The sequence below is a fragment of the Macrobrachium rosenbergii genome, chromosome 8, assembly GCF_040412425.1.
Source record: "Macrobrachium rosenbergii isolate ZJJX-2024 chromosome 8, ASM4041242v1, whole genome shotgun sequence".
NCBI classification, from domain to species: Eukaryota; Metazoa; Arthropoda; class Malacostraca; order Decapoda; family Palaemonidae; genus Macrobrachium; species Macrobrachium rosenbergii.
The window spans coordinates 33,359,846-33,367,345 of record NC_089748.1 but is presented as its reverse complement, the minus strand read 5'-3'; the positions used below and the strand labels follow the sequence as shown (position 1 = coordinate 33,367,345).

At 38.7% G+C, this 7,500-nt stretch overlaps 1 protein-coding gene across 1 annotated transcript in view; it reads right to left on the bottom strand.

Annotated features, from left to right (window-relative positions):
- LOC136840678 (SUN domain-containing ossification factor) overlaps positions 1 to 6,919 on the bottom strand; it is a 102,875-nt gene extending 95,956 nt beyond the window's left edge. The window contains 1 exon segment of the mRNA XM_067107393.1: positions 6,844 to 6,919. The gene's annotated coding sequence lies outside the window, so the exon portion shown is untranslated.
- Positions 6,920 to 7,500: the final 581 nt, after the last annotated feature.

The following is a 7,500-nucleotide window of genomic DNA, read 5'->3' as shown; positions in this document are numbered from 1 at the left end:
CACTCGAAATTTAATCGTAATTAAACACCTGAAATTTACTTATACTTAACCCTCGAAATTTACTTATCTTAATCACTCGAAATTTAACCATACCTAAACACTCGAAATTTTACTTAAACACTCGAAATTTAACTACGCTTTGACACGCGAAATTTTATCATACTCAAACAACTGAAATTTAAGTATTTAATTATACTTAAACACTTAAAATTTACTTATAATTCAACCTCGAAATTTGCTTATACTTAATCATTGGAACTTTAATCATGCTTAAACGCTCGAAATTTAATCATACTTAAACACTCGAAATTTACTTATACATAAACAAGCCAAATTAACTTGCATATATCTTTAAACACTAGCTCCACATACAGAAAGTGTACAATAAATGTAATAAAAAGCGCAAAAGAATAGATTGACCCCAACAGTAAAATAATAATGATAATAAAAGTCTGCATCATTAATATTAGTATTATTATTTCAGTAGATGAAACCTATTCACATGGGACAAGCTCACCAAAGGGTCCACTGATTTGAAACTGAAGCTTCCAAAGAATGTTGGTTTCAACCTCCCACCGGAGGAGACGCGAACCCGCGCGACATCTGAGTGGCATGCCACGACACTAACCACTATACCAGCGGGCCAGCTTGGCATCATCCGGGCAAAAGAAGAGAGTTAGTATTGAGTATAATGCAAGCTCAGTTAGGTTACTTGTCTTATGAAGTTTTTTGTCAATACAATGACCATATTCACTCAGGCAGCCTTTCTTTGGTAATTTAGCTATGATGTCCTATTTCTCTAATCATTGGTGAACTGAATATAGAATTTAGGACAAAGGCCAAGCACTGGGACCTATGAGGCCATTCAGCGCTAAAGAAATGGAAATTGACAGTAAAGGTTTGAAAAGTGTAATAGGAGGAAAACCTCGCAGTTGCACTATGAATCAACTGTTTGGAGAGGGAAGAGATTAAAATGGAAGAAAGAGATATGAAAGGAGGTACTGTAAAAGGAACGAAAGGGGTTGGAGCTAGGAGCCGAAGGCACACTGCAAAGAACCTTAAGTAATGCCTACAGTGCACCACATGAGGTGCATTGACGGCACTACCCACTTACGGAGAGCTAAACAGCTTGGTTAGTATCCCAGGTGTCATTTCAGGTCGGCCCCCCCTAACCTCCTCTCATATTTCTTATTCATAACCTCACAAAAATGTTCTACGAGAGCTGTCTTTCCTGTTCTTTTAATGATTATTGATAGGCATATTCCTCTTTTTTCTTTCCGTCCCTGGACATTTCATCAATAATTCTGTGGGCTACCTTAACACCAACGCCATTCCCTGATTACATGGCTCTGCCAACATCATCAGCCTGTTTGTTTAACTTCGTTCAACTTGAGTAGTTAAGACCTTCAACTTTGCGTTTTTCATCTCCTCCATGAAATTTGTTTCTATGTGTTGGTTTTTTTTTACATGGAGCATACCAGTTGCTTGTGTCTGTTGTGTATTGTCAGAGTTCACCAGCTGCTTTTGTCTGTTGTGTATTGTCAGAGGTTCACCAGTTGCTTTTGTCTGTTGTGTATTGTCAGAGGTTCACCAGTTGTTTCTGTCTGTAGTGTATTGTCAGAGGTTCACCAGTTGCTTTAGTCTGTTGCGTACTGTCAGAGGGTCACCAGCTACTTTTGTCTGTTGTGTATTTTCAGAGGTTCACCAGCTGCTTTGTCTGTTGTGTACAGAGGTTCACCAGCTGCTTTGTCTGTTGTGTACAGAGGTTCACCAGCTGCTTTGTCTGTTGTGTACAGAGGTTCACCAGCTGCTTTAGTCTGTTGTGTACTGTCAGAGGTTCACCAGTTGTTTTTGTCTGTAGTGTATTGTCAGAGGTTCACCAGTTGCTTTTGTCTGTTGTGTATTGTCAGAGGTTCACCAGCTGCTTTGTCTGTTGTGTACAGAGGTTCAGCAGCTGCTTTGTCTGTTGTGTACAGAGGTTCACCAGCTGCTTTGTCTGTTGTGTACAGAGGTTCACCAGCTGCTTTGTCTGTTGTGTACAGAGGTTCACCAGCTGCTTTGTCTGTTGTGTACAGAGTTCACCAGCTTTCTGTCTGTCAGAGGTTCACCAGCTGCTTTAGTCTGTTGTGTACAGAGGTTCACCAGCAGAGTCTGGTGTACTGCCAGCTACTTGTTTTTGTCTGTTGTGTATTGTCAGAGGTTCACCAGTTGCTTTTGTCTGTTGTGTATTGTCAGAGGTTCACCAGCTGCTTTGTCTGTTGTGTACAGAGGTTCACCAGCTGCTTTGTCTGTTGTGTACAGAGGTTCACCAGCTGCTTTGTCTGTTGTGTACAGAGGTTCACCAGCTGCTTTAGTCTGTTGTGTACTGTCAGAGTTCACCAGCTGCTTTGTCTGTTTTTGTCTGCTTTGTCTGTTGTGTCAGAGGTTCACCAGTTGCTTTTGTCTGTTGTGTATTGTCAGAGGTTCACCAGCTTGTTTTAGTCTGTTGTGTACTGTCAGAGGTTCACCAGTTGTTTTTGTCTGTAGTGTACTGTCAGAGGTTCACCAGTTGCTTTTGTCTGTTGTGTATTGTCAGAGGTTCACCAGTTGTTTTTGTCTACTGTGTATTGTCAGAGGTTCACCAGTCGCTTTCGTCTGCTGTGTATTGTCAGAGGCTCACCAGTCACTTTTGTCTGTTGTGTATCATCAGAGGTTCACCAGTTGCTTCTGTCTGTTGTGTATTGTCAGAGGTTCACCAGTTGCTTCTGTCTGTTGTGTATTGTCAGAGGTTCACCAGTTGCTTCTGTCTGTTGTGTATTGTCAGAGGTTCACCAGTTACTTTTGTCTGTTGTGTATTGTCAGAGGTTCACCAGCTTGCTTTGTCTGTCTGGTGTATTGTCAGAGGTTCACCAGTTGCTTTTGTCTGTTGTGTATTGTCAGAGGTTCACCAGTTGCTTTTGTCTGTTGTGTATTGTCAGAGGTTCACCAGTTGCTTTTGTCTGCTGTGTATTGTCAGAGGTTCACCAGCTGCTTTTATCTGTTGTGTATTGTCAGAGGTTCACCAGTTGCTTTTGTCAATTTGTGTATTGTCAGAGGTTCACGAGTTGCTTTTGTTTGTTGTGTATTTTCAGAAGCTCACCAGCTGCTTTGTCTGTTATGTATTGTCAGAGGTTCACCAGATGCTTTTGTCTGTTGTGTATTGTAAAAGGTTCACCAGTTGCTTTTGTCTGTTGTGTATTGTCAGAGGTTCACCAGTTGCTTTTGCCTGCTGTGTCTTGTCAGAGGTTCACCAGTTGCTTCTGTCTGTTGGGTATTTTCAGAGGTTCATCAGATAACTAAGGTTTCCATCTTGTTACCCAGTAGTACATCTTTCCAACCAGACTGATAAACATTCTTGGTGTTAAATGATTCCTCACTGGTTTCCTGCTCTTACTCACCAATGCTTTCCTCAAAAGCAAATCTATCCTTGGTGTTAAATGATTACTTAATGATCTCCTGCTCTTACTCATCAATGCTTTCCAAAAAAGCAAATCTATCCTTCGACATTAAATGATTACTTAATGATCGCCTCTGTACTCATCAACCTTTCCACAAAAGCAAATCTGTCATATTCTTAAATGATTACTTAATGATTTCACTTTCATCAATAGTGTGGCAAAAGCAAATCTGTCCTGGTGGTTAAATGATTAATTAATGATCTCCTGACGTTACTCTCAAAACTGCAATTCTATTTCGACACTTTAAAAGCCTTCATCAAATCTCAGACACTGTCAAATTCTTAGTTGGGGGGTCTCAATTTCAATTTAGTGTGGCAATGACAAGTTGGTGGTCACTGCTGACTTCTGTTCCAATTTAGCTTTCATCACATCTCAGAGAAATCCTCTTTGTCTCTTTCGATTCACACCTGCTTAACCTATTTGATCCCCAACTCTGATATCTGGAGATGTGCAAGTATATATTACACTCCAATTTCGTTAGCTGATTCTCTCTCTCTCTCTCTCTCTCTCTCTCTCTCTCTCTCTCTCTCTCTCTCTCACCATAAGTTAAGATGTCACTGTGGCTATTTCAAATACATATCTGATTTAAAAAGTGACTAGTAAAATCTATACTTATAAATATAGTCCTTTACTGCATTTTTGCAACGAGCAGTATATGAGGCTGCAAGTTTAATGCACCAGGCCACTTTGTGACTTTCACAGCAAGCAGGTGGGCAAGAATGCTATTAGTCCCCCGGGGTTCCACAGTGTAGACGTGTTCATAATATAATATAATATAATATAATATAATATAATATAATATAATATAATATAATATAATATAATATAATATAATATAATAGTACTATATATATATATATATATATATATATATATATATATATATATATATATAATATACATTATACATATATATATATATAATTTAATATATATTATACATAAATAAATATATATATAGTATATATACATACTTACCTATAAATATATATATTAATGGATGGATAGCTCCAAAGTAGTGAATATGTGTGTGTGTGTGATTACAGAAGCAGCCATTTTGTCTTTTCCCTAAAACCACACCCTGTCAAAGGGAAAAGCCTCAACATACAAAAAAAAAGGCATACGAACATAAAACCCCTGAACGAACGAAGTGAAAATTTGATCATCTATCTCCCATACCAGAAGCCCCTTTGAAACGCTGACCTAGGCTAAAACTCACGTCAAAGTCAAGGAACAAAATGTTAAGACTCCAGTGGCGGTTGTTATCGGTTCATGTGATCGAAGGCCTTGTAACTGTACTGAGAATTCCTTCTGGGATTATTGTGAGTTATACAAACGAAGGCATTCAAGCTAATTAGGCCTACGTCTCGTTACGGAGAGTATAGGATTTAGGCCAAAGGCCAAGCGCTGGGACCTATGATGATGAGGTCATTCAGTGGTGAGACGGAAACAGAGTAGAAAGGTTTTTGAAAGGTGTAACAGGAGGAAACAAATCTTAGAGAGAATGGAAAGCCAGGTGGAAGAGAATATGAAGGGAGGTACAGTAAAAGGAATGAAAAGGGTTGCAGCTAGGGGCCGAAAAGACGCTGCAAAGAACCACAGGTAACGGCTACAGTGCACCGCAGGAGGTGCACTGACGCCACTATCCCCGTAATCTGATGAATCTTTAGGTTGTCGAGCCAAGCACTTTCGGCCATTCAGCTTAAGACTGAAAAAGACGGAGTTTGAGTGGTTGGACAGCAAAATAAAGAACCAAGAATATAATGAAGATGAAATACAAGGATCTAAAGGTGGAGCTGTGACAAACCCCCACAGTAGTACAGAAAAAAGTCAGTACGACCAAATAAAAGAAGTGGGAATGGAGGTAAAGTAAAAGGCTTAAAAAAAAACTGAGTGCATTATGGGCCTAAAGACGCTTCAAACACCTCTTGAGCAATGCCTACAGCGTGATACGTGAGGTGCACTGACGGCACTGCGACATATATAAGAGTTTTATATAAGAGACAAACTTAATCAAATCTACGAGATCAAGACTTGATACTGGATTAGCTGATGGAATTCAACAGATAGGGCAACGGAAAATAATCCTTTCCGGATTAAAATGAGCTCTGGGGTAATGCTCTGATAAAAAAAATCTAATTTCGTTTATCTCTGTGGCTCATTATAAGCCGTGATACAATAGCTGCGCACATCAATCATACAAAGCCATCTAAAAGGCATGAGGAAATGAAAAAATCACATTACTTGCATTGCCAATAATAATAATAATAATAATAATAATAATAATAATAATAATAATAATAATAATAATAATAATAATAATTTGTTTGTTGGGAGAAAACTCTCCATCACGAGAGATCATAAATGTTCTTAAGGGTCCACAATAATTATAACTGTTAAAGGCTCGTGTAAAACTTATAAAAGCTTGCGAACCCTACTCTGGGTTCGTCTTCAGAGTCTGACTGAAGATGAACCTTGGGTAGGGTTCGAAAGATTTTATAAATGTTATAAGAGCCTTTAACAATTATATTATTGTGGACCCTTTAGAACAACAACAACAAATAACAATAATAATAATAATAATAATAATAATAATAATAATAATAATAATCACCTCCGATCTATAAAATGTAGACATATGGGTAAGTGAAACTTTCTAAAAGGTTTCAAAGAATTACATTCGATTACAGACATCAATTCCAATATATATATATATATATATATATATATATATATATATATATATATATATATATTTATAACGGTATGCACAATTGTACTGTAAACAGTCTAAGTGCCTCTTTTCTGAAATGAATAGGATATACCGTTTACTGGAAAATAATTTTACTTTAAATCTTCTTTGGTGTCCATGCGCCGTTCTGTGACATGTTTCTGTAATTACACAAACAAATATCTATCCATTTGATTAAAAATTATTAAAAGCACTGCCAACAACGACCTGGCCAAATTTCCCATTAAGCCTATAGCTTCGACAAACCAGTTACATAACGGTAACCATTGGTCTATGGCCCCGTACACAGACGGCACGGATACTAAAAATCCTATCCACCTCCTTGGGAGGATATCAGAAACAGGCATTACACCACAGTCCTTAGTGTATGTTAAATGAACATCAACTGCATTTACTCCTCTTGTTACCGAGATAAAAGAGGAAAAAAATTGGTAAAAGAGGAAATGGCAGATGTCAATCACCGCTCCTGGAAGGAGGGACGATTCTACCACCGGGCGCGCCACGGCAGATCTTATCCGTTCACTTGTTCCGTCTTCAACAACATTCACAGTCTAGGTACATAAATTCTCTTTCTATAATAATCACCGTAGCACCGATAGCGAGTCACACACGTACTCGGAACACCGTTAGAACGCGCTCTCTCCCGACTGAACGGATTCTTCTTACTCTCTCTCTATGGGGACTACGCCTACACCCGCCATTTCTCGCCCGGCTTAGTGCCGACGCGTCTCGTGAAGTTGTCGTGCAGCATCTCTCTCTCTCTCTCTCTCTCTCTCTCTCTCTCTCTCTCTCTCTCGAAATCAATACACAACGGTTGAAAATAAACACATGACCGTCCATGACCGACGTGTACAGAGAACTTTACATTCATAATAATACGAAATAATTGTATTGAATCTGTAACATTTCATAATAAAAAATGGTCCTCGCTGAACTCCGCCACAGGATGCTATGGTCCAGTCTTGGTAATTAAATAAATCATTCGCTCTTGCTACTCCCGTAACAAAGAAAAAACCACTAAGAAATATTCAAACGACGAAACGCCATTTAAATCATCTAAAATGATAACCGACTGCGAGGTAAACATTACTGACAGACATAAAGTTCTATTTATTTCTTTTTTTCTTAGTCAGTCTCGTCAATCGTGCGTCTGGCAGCGCTCCTTCGATCAGCTGTGTCTGTGAGTATAAGAGTACATTCATAGGAACAAACAAATTTTGCGACGCGGTTGCCAGATGAGGACTTATCGATTAAGCAGATCTGAGCACCGAG